The following is a 13,274-nucleotide window of genomic DNA, read 5'->3' on the forward strand; positions in this document are numbered from 1 at the left end:
TATCGTCGCTACTTAGAGACTATAGTGAACCGGACATTTTCAACGCTAAAAATGCACCAAACACTCGTCGATATTCCTCATACTATATACAAAACAAAATCCTCGCACGAAGCTCTTAAATCTCTCGAAGCATCACAGCCTGAAAAATCGTAAATCGCTGCATGCGCTTGTACATATACACGGAAAGAATTTCACAATATAAATTACATAGAAATTAAGGATCAAAATTACCGTGCTAGCACAGTAACGTAGGGACGCTCCGTCATCTAGAGCACTTTTACTGCATCGGCACAGTAAAATTTTCGGTACTTTTTTATTTTTCTCCATAGCTTCTATATTATGATATTTTGTTGTATACATGTTCGTAATGCATTCTTAACGCCGTATTATTGATATATGAAGGGTTATTTGTATATGACACACTTTGAACCAAGAAATTCGTTGGATTCAACGAGCGTACATCAGGGTTAGATTTGGAGGTTATGGAAGCAGATGACGCACATTAATTTACATGGCCGCGCATGAATTTCCTTTGCAGCATGGTAAAAATTTTCGACATTAAAAAATTTACAGTGCCGGTTCAGTAAAATTTACGGGGAGCAAGATAAATAATATCTTGGGTCAGATAAAAACTTTCAGAAAGACACGGCGGCCCATGATTACCGTGCTATTCCGGTAATTTTTACTGAAAAATTCTTTTCGTGTAGCCATACCTACACACGCACACCTGTCGCGCGCTTTGGCGCGTGGAAAATATATACCTACACACGCGCGCGAGTTTCCCCCTTCATACACACACGCGCGTCGAATGTTTCATTCATAAGGAGGTTTGTTTGCCGAGTCCGTTCCCGTTTCCTTTCTCGGAACGGCTTTTTTTCTCTATGGACCACCGATAATTTCGCAGCAGGTCGCATAGGTGTGAAATTCGGTGCGCATTGTTTTTAGCCGCCGCGCCGGCGGTGGTAAATCGCGTTTTGCAATTGAAATCGATCCTAGAAAGTCGCCGCGGTTGATAACAGAGCTGTGTATGCGCTTGATTCGTTGCTCGAATATCACTAGGTGCGTGTGTGTGTTATATGGTTATTGAGTAACGTCGCTTGGGAGTTTATTACATATGCGAGATTTGAGGAGGTGAAAAAAAGGCTAATTGTATTACCGCTCGGTGTCATAATAAACGCGCAATTAACGAAAGCCGTAATGAGTCGCTGTGTGCGCGCGTATACTCGTCGTTGCAGTTAAGGTAAACTACTTGGATACGTGATGGAATGCAAATTGCGTTTCATTAGCCGGACTCGGATTCACTTAAATTTTTTTTACATATTACACGGGTGATGCTCGAGCTCGCGGTGAGCGGAAGTCGTTATTGCGTAGGTACGCGCGCATGTGTGTTCGAAACCGCGGAAAAAATCAACCGGAAAATTATGTTAATGCGATTATCTCGTGCGGGTCGTCGCGTGAGGTCAAAAGTTATAACTACTGATTTAATTCATAAAAACCAAACGTAATAATACACTCCAACCACTTTTTTATACAAAAAATTACTCTTTCAAGATCTTTCCTAGCCGCTAACCTCGAGCAATTTGAAAAAGGAAGGCACGAACCATTACACATACTCCGCAGGACGGCGACGTCAGAATCCCACGTTTTTGCGCTCTTTTCCAGATCATCGGCTCGGAATCCCTCTTGAGACCGGCGGCTAATCATCGAGCGCCGTAATGAATGGAACGCTCGCGCGCTTTGCTTCATAATTCGGCTGAGCTTTGCGCAATATCGCGCGCCCGTGTGTAAGTATACGGATACATATAGATACACACGAGAGGTCGTGCGTTGGAATGCGGTCTCGCGTGGTGTCCGATCTTGTGCAGTGTATACACTGAGGTATATGGACTCTCGTTGCAGGTGCGCGATTATGTGCGGAGATTTGAGATGTGGGTATGCGTTGAAGTCCATCTACGAAGTTGCGGTGATTTTCTGCTTTTTTTTCGACGTATGGCTATTTTGAAATCGTAATCGGATCCAAGGATGGGAACGCTTTGGGGCTGAGTTGTCAAAATGGAGATTGCGAAAGAGGTTACGAAATTTCGTTTAGTTTAGCTTATATGAGTGTATCTAGTCGAGGTCCTTAGAAGGAAGTCATCGAAGGAACTAAACCAGATGTATGAATTCGATCGAGTGCATTCGAAAGTCGCCGAGAACTCAAGCCTCTTATCTTGCAGCTTTACACACGTGCAGTACAACACCGATTAACCAAAAGTGAAAAGTATCGCGATCGCTATCACACCTGCCAAGACAGCACCAGATCTCGAAAAAAAACGTCCATAAATACTCGCGAGCAGTCGGACGAGTGAAAGAGCATCAGCCAAGCAGCGCAAGTGTACAAGTACACACATAAAGCAAGTGCAGCAGCAGAAGGATTAAGAGCCGCGCGCTCGACGAGTCTCGCCGAACTTCCAGAGGTTTCTTTCAGCAGCAGCAGCGCCTTTCTACCGAGAGGCATCCGCTTGAGGAGAAATGCGAAGAGAAGCGGCGAACATTATTACGGCCGGAATCGCAGCGCCTGGAGGCTGCTGTCTATATCGGTTTCATTTTTCGACTCTCTGCAGCCTCGTGTTTGGACACAATGTGACCTGTCATGTAGTGGGTGACCTCGGAAGGGAATAACCTTCGTGACCTGCATGTCTCTTGCTGCTATTGTCTATGTTGGACCGAATTGAAACAATGGACTGGAAGTGGTAAAAATTGGCTATTCGTGTGTACATATGTGGGGAAAGTTGGGAAATAGGCATGTGAACTGAACTTGATTGTACAGAGATGTGACGGATAGATGCGCTATCTGCTCTTGTACATCTGAGCGGAATGATTTATGGAGATACGGGCACGTTTTGCGTCCGCAGACTGTATTTTCAAGGTTCTCGCAAGCTGTGCGCACTTCAGTGAGCATTTGAAGAACGATTATCTTTTATTATATGCCACACCTTGTACACCATTTGGATCTGGTTGATTTCTTAGGAACGAAGTACGCAATCAAGGTTAATTAGACTCGAACTTTGTAACACACGCGTTGATGGTCTCGTTTAATCAGAACACGTCGCATAAATAATTTCACACTTCAGTAGCACAATGAGCCTACAGCAACACCACCTACATCATCGAAGTCTTTAGAAATATATTTCTAGCCATCGTATACCCATATCATCTCCACACATACAGTACTCGAGTTGCGCAACGAGGAAGAGATGGGCCGCAGACAGGCGCGCTTTTTTCCTTCATCGCGCACTCTCTCTCGCGGGGCTTGTTGAGTGCCGAGGAAGTGCCGTAAGGAAGATCCATACTCGCAACGTGTGTGGCTTTCGATTTTTATCCTGTCTTCCTCTGGATGTACTCGTGTCGGCCTCTGTATACTCATGTATGTGTGCTTTTATTACGAGGAGGCTATTCGAGTGTGCCTTCTGAATCGATAGATAGAACTGCTATCTATCAAGTCAAATCAAATCCTGATAAAAAATACATACTGCAGGGATTCGATAAGAAAATTAAGTTCGCTCTAAGCAATTCAGTTTTAAAACACATCAATACACGCGTCTGCATAATGCGAAACAAAGTTCCGCGCATAAATAGTTGCACATAGACTCACCACTGCCGCAACAAAATCACCCGTGTAATAGCTCAATTACCGGTAACGTTAAAATTGACCGGCAATCGATAGCTGAAAAGAAATAAACTACGCGCCGCAACGAGCGTAAGTAAAACAACAAACATACAAACAAAACTGCAAACCTTTCATTTCGCCGCGTCGACAAAGAATTATCCTTTCCCTTTCTTTCTCGCAATTCGCATCGACCACCTCCGCTCCCAGGATATTCTACGCTGACAGGTCATGTGTTTGGAATCGGCTGCCGCCAATCTCGCGTGGGAAAATCAATTGAAGCGACTCGCGGCGTTTGGATAAGAAGCGGCTGCCCTTAGGTGTGTGTTTATTGAAGACGCATAGATGCGAGATTATTTCTCGTAGCTTACACACAGAGTTTACCGTAATGGAGAAATCTCGTTGTGAAACGAACAAAATAGATCAGCATTTCACCTACGAAAATTAGTGTAGTGAGAGGTGAAGGTTGTCGCGTCGTAATTACAATCCAGTAGAACAGAACAAAGCATCAGTCCACGATGTGGAGTTTTCATTCGAAACGAGGTTACAAAAGCGACAGAAGGTCAGCTAAATCATCTCGCATATGTATGTCTTTGCCGAGAGCTGATCAACCAATCACTCGTTCGAACAGATCTCGACTGTTGGACGTATATAATTAACCTGCTTCGTTATGTTCTCCCGAGGCAAATCATCGGAAGCTCACGCTTCGATGTAACGTTATGGCTGTGTGCCTTCGTGTGAACCAAAAATGAGTTGTCTTAATACAGACCTGACATTTGAAGAAGGTTAACGATTTTTCCGAAGTCGATGACAGCCGAGCGCATATCTCTCATTCAAACTGAGAGTTTAGCATGGGAATGTGTATACTTACAACAAACGCCTGCATCCGCGTCAAATTAAATACCTCTTCATTGCTCGTGCGGAAATTGCAAGATACGCAGGAATGTTTAGTCTGGCATTAGATGGCAACGTAACAGACAGTTGGATCTAAACGGACGTTACCGCTTATTAAGCGCGAAGCTCTCGAATACGCCCGAAGCTAATTCATCCGAGTAATTTGACGTCATAGAATAACGCGTGTAAACAAAACTCGTCTATATCTTTTTCTCTAAATCTCAGCCGTCAGTCGCACTCCGGTCTACACCAGAAGCGAAACTTATTCTCAACGCTCGCGATTTCAGCGCAAGCACGCAACGTTTACCGTTAGACGCCTACGTATACCTGCACTCGCTCTGCATCAGATTGAACCGATTTCTCTAATCCTCTCTCGGAAACAACAACAAACGCGCTCGGGTTCGATTATCCTACAGCTGATTCGCACCTATATGCAAATAACCGTATACGTATTACCGTACCGTATCCCCTGAAATGAATCATGCGCGTGCGGCAGAATAAAATTTGTGAATTTAATCAGAGCTGCGAAGTAAGGAGAGAGAGAGAGAGAGAAAAAAAAGACCTTGGCATTCGCGTGCATCGCCGAACAGTTATGCCATTACGGAGTAGAGCTGCGCGGCGATATGAGATTATGATAATAATCACCTGTTCGCTTGGGTTGATATCTATACGCGTTATGTCGCGGTTTGAGGAATTAGTGTGATAAACTCGTTACGCTATATGGATGCGCTTGTTTATCATTTGGTTGACTTTTTTTCTTGTCGAGTGTGTAGGAATTTAGGTGATCTGGTTATTTAGAATATGGTTCAGTGGATTTCTGTGCGCTGTTGATTTTGTTAGAACGGTTATACGATTATTGGAAAAAGTTGTTGCTGTACATAACTAATCAAATATAGCTCGGCGAGAAAATTAATTGATTTTCAATGTGCAGTCGGAGAAAGTTGGCTGTTTGTATTTTCTAATGACGACTTCGCGACTGACGTTTACGGTGCTCCATAAATTAATTAATAAATTCCTTTCGCAATCAATCAATCAGTTATACACTTACACCCAACATCCGATCTTCAGCTCAATTAATTAAACGATTAAACTCCATGTACTATATCAAAGCGTCGTAAATCCCCCGATTTAATTCATCCCCCAGGAATACTCGCCTCGGAATTTCGCCACAAACCCATAAGCGCGCTGAAAGCGCGAAAGGAGAGAGGAATCTCTGTGTAAGCCGCAGTTGGGAATTTTCCCGGGAGAAAAGTCTCATTAATCGCGGCCCATTAGTTCCGATGTTATGCGGAAAAGACTGCGGCGCGCGGAAGTGAGGAAAAAGCCGCGCGCGGTTATCGACACCAGTCCATTACACGACGAGCTACGCGCGTTGCGATGCTTTTACTCTCGAGAGAGCGAAGATACACTTACATTTACGACGATGTTGGAACAATGACGAACTGGATAAACGCGTTGCGTAAGTCTCGGAAGGTTTTTGACACTTTGGATTAGGCTGACGCATGAGCCAGTGTTATACGAGGAGCGAAAATTGTCGTTTGAGTCCTGGGAATTTTGGGACTAATGACGGTGCTTGAGACGCGCGAACGTTTTTGGGAAACTGCGCAGGTCTTTAATTTCCGTGAGACCATTCGGAAGCCTGTGTTTATGAGCGATTAGGCGTTTTGTCGGCGTTAGGTAGTTTTTGAATCCTCAAACTGTTGTTTAAGTGAAGCAACAGCCGCTCTGCTGTTACGAAGCTGGAATAAAAGTAGTAAAATCGGGCACATTCAATCTTCAATTCAATTAACACCTCGGCAGCGTTTCGCATTCATCTCACACCGAACGTACCTTCAACAAACGCCAAAACTGACGCAACGATCACCCAGTCCCACTTTTGCAACATATCCATCAAAGCCTCTTAGCAATTCAAATTTCCCGCCGCACGTAAACCCAAACACGACGTAGTTTTATGCGACGTTTACGAGCCTCCCCCCCATCGTCGGATCAACGATAAACAGTGCAATTTTCCTCGCTGCAGGCTTATGCCTATCCGGATAAACGTCATAACCGCGAATTAAAATCTTTCGTCTCGTTTTTGTCCGCGCGAGTGTGGAAAGTCGCGCGCGGAAATAATCTGCTGCACTTTTACTTTCGTCGATCTCGGCAAAAGGACGAAACAACCCCGAGATATATACCTGTATATAATCAAGGACGTTCAACTTGGAGTGAAAAGTCATGGAGATCTTTCTTCGTATAATAATATTGTGCGGCTGCGAGTACCGTTTTTAGGTCTGCTTTTGTCGGCCGTTTTTTCGGAGACATAAGCTGGGTTGTATTCGTACAGTGTAAGAGATCGGTATCGGCGAAGTGAAAGGTGCAGGGGATCGGAGAAAATTTTTGTTCGATTGTATCTGATTCGGTAATGAACTAATTGAATGCAGTCGCAGTTCGAGCGTGATAATTTAATTACGACGGTGCGAGCGAGATTTATATTGATTCTGTGTGCTGTGCCTCTGTGCCTGTGTGTAATTTAGAATGATGTATATTTGCAACGACGTTTCTTCCTTATAAGTCGACGTACGGAGAAGATAAAGATTTAGTCTAATTGGTTTGGAATCTTCAATATCGAAAACCTTCGATTTCTTGTCCAACGCACCGCATTTACATAAAGCATGCAAATAGCCGATAAACCCACGAAACACGCAATACCTATCCACATCTATATCCGTAATTTTGGAAAGCTGCGGCTATTTGGTTCAACGCGGCGCGACATTATTTTCAAAGCTGCCGTAAAAACTCGCATCCTCCATAACATCGCACGCGAGCGCTGTTTACTTTCACCGTCATAACGCACCGCAAACTCAATCAGTCATGCTTTTTCCACATTACGTCGAATTACGCGACAAAAAGAAACTCCTTCTCTCCATCCGATCGATAAACCCAAGCCCTTTTACACAACTGTTGAGACGCATCCGTAACACCTTTACGACTTTACCTAGAATACTCTCCTTCGAGATGTGCACGTAACGCCAGTATTATACGCTTTACATAATTTTCACATTTAGAATGTCAGATCCGAGTAGCCGATTCAGCGGCAGAAGTAACGTATAAAGGTCGAGGGTCGGAGGGAGAAAAATTTCGTTCGAAAACGAGCTCGTGATATGCCCAATACAGGAGCTATATTCGCATACACGTGCGCCAGAAGTCGTGAGCGCGGCGAATCTGATTAGAGCTCGGATGCCGATTTTGGTCATTTTTCCCTCCGCGATGGGCCTTATTAAACCGATTCCCTGAAGCGAATCGGGTATTTTTTTTTTAAGTTTCACTTTCATACCCACCACTGTGTGTACGCCTGCGGCCTTCTAAAGTTGTATACTGAAATTAGAGATATATCTCGATCGCGGTTTGGATATATAAGGCAGGTTGTCTGGCGTAATTTCGTATTTATTATATTACATGATATCGGTCGAGTAAACTCTGATTATTAAATAATTCAAACTACTATAATAATAAAACAGTCAATCACCTCACCAGTACTACAACATTCACCGAACCTCCAATTAACAACAGCTCATAATCAGCCAACGCTGAAAAATGCAGCGCTACAAGTGCACGTCGGAGAAATAAAAGCCAGCTCTCGATCTCGGCATGCGACGCGACGCTGTGCAATAAAAATTAACCAGGGGAGAGTTCGGTCGCCGCGTACCGCGTGTTATTTCGATCGGCGGCGGCCGACTCTCGCGATTGAGAAATTTCCGAGCGTTACCGCTTGTTGATTAATATCCAAGTGTGTGTGTCCGTGTACCAACGCGAATGTATAGCTGCTTTGTATACGGGATTACGCTGATTTACGTCTCGTGCTTTGGTTATTAATTAGGGTAATTAATTTGGGATTTTATAGAGGGATACCGGATTTTTCGGTGTTTTATACGAATTTCTGTTTTTCTCGAGTCCCTCGTTTTATCGCCTTTCCACGAAGCGTGTATCTCAGTGGCTATTTCGATGCCTTTTCTTATCCTTTGTTTGACAAAAAAACTGTTGAATAACCTGTATATCCAGAGAAAAAAGGCTCGATTTGCATCATTGTGACCTGGAAGCTAAAAAATTCGTACATTTTGCATGAATTCGCGAAGGAAATAGTTGAAGATAAATTTATCGCGTTATTGTTTTCCTACCATTCAGTCGTCATACCGAAAGTATTCATAAATTCGCAAAAGTAGAAAGCCTTCAAAGCGATTTAAAGCAACAATCGGTTAATTCAAGTCTCGGCGTTTTTTCGCGAAACGCTGAAAAAATGTCATAATAATACACGCATTCCTGCATCCATCGATAAAAATCCGACGAAGAATCGTCATAATAGCAATAATAAACGCGCTGAACTCGAGTGATCGTAAAGAAAGTGATAAAACCGCGGAGTAGCGCTGTGTACGAGTGATAATGATAAAATTAGTGAAAGGCCGTAAATCTTTCCCTGTTTCCAATTTGTCTTGCATTCAATTCGGCACATTCCGCGGTAGCGTAACAGCGACGTTAAAACAAGCACGATTGCGGTAATCGTCAGTGAGAGAGAAAGCATAATCTGAAAAGAATCGATTTGCGCAAACACACGAAAAAAATGTTTGTCGAGATTTTCCACTATCCAACCTTTCACTCTAATGAAGACTGAAGACGCAAGAGACGTTTAAAAAATGCCTCGCCGATTACCAAACGCTAATGACAATTACGCCAGAGCCACTGGCGAATTTCCGAGTAGACTGCAAGAAGCCACTTGGCGCGCATCGTCGTTCGTTACTTAAACGTTAAATAATTCATTTGTTTATCTTCGCTTTGCGCCGACGAGCTCGGGTAGAAAGTGCGCGTTGATGGGGCGACGCGTCGAATGAAAATAATAGAGCGTACGTGCCTCGCGATTTCGTCAGAGTATGCGTGTGAAGATATATGTATACTTGTATAGTGTACTGATGCAGCCGCCGTGAGCTCATCGCCCTGAGGATCATTTGCCTCGCGGGTTCGCGACCTCAATAGGGAATCGCACGTTTAAAGAGTGTACTTACGTGTATAAATTATTCACGCGCGTTGCGACGCCTTTGCGCAAATGGGTTTTTGCGAGAACTGTTCTAGAATAGGCTTTTTTTATAGATGTATTATAATTGGCGAGATTCGTATATTTATAAGTTCAAATGTTATTTTTAAACGGATAGAATTAAATGATAGTATTTTGATATATTGGTCGACAAATTTCTCCTTGGAGTTTTGTTCCTGGTGGGCATTGCTTTTCTCGAGATGGTATTACAATTATGGTGACATTCGACGCGTAGTCTCTCCATGACTGACCGTAAATTGTTTGTGTCAATATGAACAATAGAATAAGCATCACGAGTACTTTCGGATACATTTTGTCGAAAGACCTATAGTATCAAATTATATAAATAAGTGATGATACGTATTTGAATCAGATTAAATAATATAAAAGTCTTACGTCGATCTTATAAACAATATTTTACAAAGTTAGAAAAATACTTCACTCCGAACTCAGCTGTTGCTAGATCTTTCACGAATCTGTACTGCAAAACTGCTACGTGGTTACCATTTATACATTGTCGTCTGCAAGTACAGCCATACAACAAAAAGGCACTAAAAATTATCAAAATTGTTGAATAGCTACGACTAAACGACCTCAAATTCCACCGAATAACAACAAACCGGATACCCTAATCTTTACAGCTTCTCAACAAAACCACAGGAAACTTACGCCTTGAAAACTATCTAAAATACCAGGAATAACAAAAAAAAGTTAACCAACACACACACACACACACACACACAACTCACGCAGCGATAAATTCTCCAAGAAAAGCATTGACGCATAAACGAGCTTCATCCCGCGACGTCTTTCTAATGAAGTTGAGCATCATCTCGTCGTGCGAATGAAAAAAGACAAATTCCAAAGACAATGACGACGAGGAGCTATAAAGGTTTCTAGTTCGTCGACCCACTAGGATGTCGCTATACGCGACGACGACGAGAAAACGACGCGAATTCCTACGCGACGACCTGTTTTGTCGTCGCTGGCAAGGATGTGCCTCTGCTTTATGTAAGAGCTTGCGAATGCTTCTCTGCGCCAACGAGTAATGCATCAGTCGCGGCCTCGATGTATGTATATCTTATGCGTTTTCTTTCTATGCAGTGCAGTAAATCAGAAATAAAAATAACTCTTAATGTATACTCGAAGATTAGAAAATGTAAATAGAAAACTGAATCTCATCCACGCACATAAGAGTAGCTTTTCCCCGCGTGAAAAGTGAGCAAATAAGTTGAAAACCGCAGCTTCCTCGACATAGAAAAATTCATCTTCGATCTGAACACTGAAAATTTTCCCACCAGCACCAACAACAACAAGCTTCAAGAAAACCGCTCTCGGCGCAAAAACACACCATCTCGCAACGCTCGATCCCGAATCATTATCGCCATTAGATCAGGATAACCACTCCGAAAACCGCAGTTTCCTCTCGCTCAAAAACTCTCGCTCGTCTCTGTATACACTTTTACGATTTATCCGCCACGCACTTGCACAAGCGCGCGAGCGACATCAGCGGAATGCGAGATGAGGCGTAAAGGAGAAGAAAGTCCGTGGAAGGGTTAACGCGCGCCGATGACTTCATCGCCTCGGCTGATGTGCTCGCGACGAGACGAAAGCCGATGATCCTCTCTCGGCGCGATTGTTATTGCTCGCACGCCGTAGGCCAACTTTCTTTTTGCAGCTGTGGATTACGCTGTTGCGAGACGCGGACTGGTGTGTCTTTTTTGGCTGCCTTGTGTACCTAGTATGACTAATGCGGTGAGCTGGAATTGCGAAGTGGAGTAGTCTAATGATAGACTGTGGTCGTTTTGCACCTGTTTTTATTTGGGAGCTGAATTGCAACGTGTGAGGTGCTAATTTGGACTGTACTATATATATTCAAAACCTAACTACAGTCGACTTTCTAATCCCCTAATCGTCACCCGCAGCGCTTGATCTTCCACTCAACGACATAATCGCGCGTCTATACTCAGCCAGTCGTTGGCATATGCAAAAAGAAAGCCGCTCTGATGCGTGATTTCTCACGCCTGCGTAATTCAATCATCGGAGAATCGCGTGCGCAGCTTGTAATTGACGGGGAATCGAGTATCTCAGCGCGCGGACGATGCCGAAAGTAAATCCGCGAAGAGCCGCGCGCGATCAAGGTGAAACTCGAGAAGCGATGCTGTAATGCGAGGCTTCGCGGATGATGATTCGAGAAGCGCGCGCTTACGCTCCGCTGTATTATCTCTCGCTCGACGATGATTGTATAGGAAGTGAGTGGGGTATCTGGTGTTGGAGGATGAAACCTTTTGCTTTGAGCTTCGGTGATGGTTTCCGATTGTCGGAGGATGTTACGCAATTTCTTAAGCGTTGACGCTTCTTATTAAAAGTCCTATTTGCGACAAGAATTTGTTTCAATCTCAAGATTTTTACCAACCGATTTTGCGCCCGTAAATATTCATAGATGCAAATTCATCTCGTTCGAGCCGACATTCCCATGACCACGGCTAGAGTTCACGTGTAGGAAGAAAACAAAACCGTATTATTCCATCACGACAACTGCAGTACAAACGCGCTGCAACGTACCGATATCCGCAAAACAGTTCTCGAAATCTCCAGCTCACGACAACGACGATGACAACGCAGTGCGGCTCGCGAGATATGATAATTATTCCAGATTACGAATGCCTGCGCGAAGCCACCAGAAATAAATGTATCCTTCAACAGTGCGGCTCATATTCGCTTGGAAAGCATCGGAGTTTGCCCTTTCAACGGTTCTGTCGAGTAGGTAACTGTAAATGCAAATTGCAGTGGATGTAGGTATGTATAAGTGCATAAGCAGAGTGACGCGGCCATCTGTGCGAGCCGAGTGAGAGAGTTGAAATCGTGCATTTTCCTCGCGTTGTAAGGAAAAGATGCTTGTACAGCTGAGGAGGACTGCGGGTTGTTAGTTTAACGAAGGTGGACTGTTAGTTAAGAGTTAGATTGTTTTTGAAAATATATGCCGGAGCGTCATGTATATTTATTTGTCGTTAATAAAGACCACAGGGTATTTACAATAATATATTTGCAGTTTGGTTTTTAATATAATCCGAAATTCGAGGCGCTATATTCATTGCTAGATTCATACTTTTGGCGCGTAAGCACGGTAAGCAAGATTCTGAGCAAAGACAGAATCGGGTTTCTGATCTACTACAGTCTTCGAGCTGGTATTTTATTCCGCTCTTTCGACGCGCTATCAAATCTAAGAAGAGTAAGTTGCGGAGCATTAGGGCACTCGAAGAGCTACCGACTGTAGACGATTCCTGGTTTATCAAGAAATTAGATACAGCTGGCAGCTCGGAATCCAAAGTCTGAGGATTTAACCAATTCAGAGTTTCTGGAACAGCATCATTTAGCTCCATGAAATCTTCGTAGGCATTATTAATTGTTTCTTCTTTCGTGAACCAGTGGTCTATTTTATTTATCGGATTCAGGTATTCGTAAGCAACCATCAAGCCAGAGCCAATCAGATTGAAAATGTTATTTATGAACGAGGACTTCATACTGCTGCAAATGAATCTGTGTTAACTTTTCGCACTGATTCATGATGTTCGTCTAAACTGCGATGCTTTCTCATGAAATGTTTCTTATCACTTTTAGCCAAAGTATTAAGCGACTCGATCATTGGCATTTCTGTAGATATGGTAT

At 43.5% G+C, this 13,274-nt stretch overlaps 1 long non-coding RNA gene across 1 annotated transcript; it reads right to left on the bottom strand.

Moving 5' to 3' along the window:
- Window positions 1–9,645: 9,645 nt before the first annotated feature.
- LOC116416756 lies at window positions 9,646–10,103 on the bottom strand. The gene is made up of 2 exons (XR_004227102.1): window positions 10,002–10,103; window positions 9,646–9,930 (listed from the first exon to the last, which is right to left on the bottom strand). It is a non-coding gene; the product is annotated as an uncharacterized LOC116416756 (long non-coding RNA).
- Between the last annotated feature and the right edge of the window lie 3,171 nt (window positions 10,104–13,274).

The sequence above is a fragment of the Nasonia vitripennis genome, chromosome 3 (genome assembly GCF_009193385.2).
Source record: "Nasonia vitripennis strain AsymCx chromosome 3, Nvit_psr_1.1, whole genome shotgun sequence".
In the NCBI taxonomy this organism is placed as follows: Eukaryota; Metazoa; Arthropoda; class Insecta; order Hymenoptera; family Pteromalidae; genus Nasonia; species Nasonia vitripennis.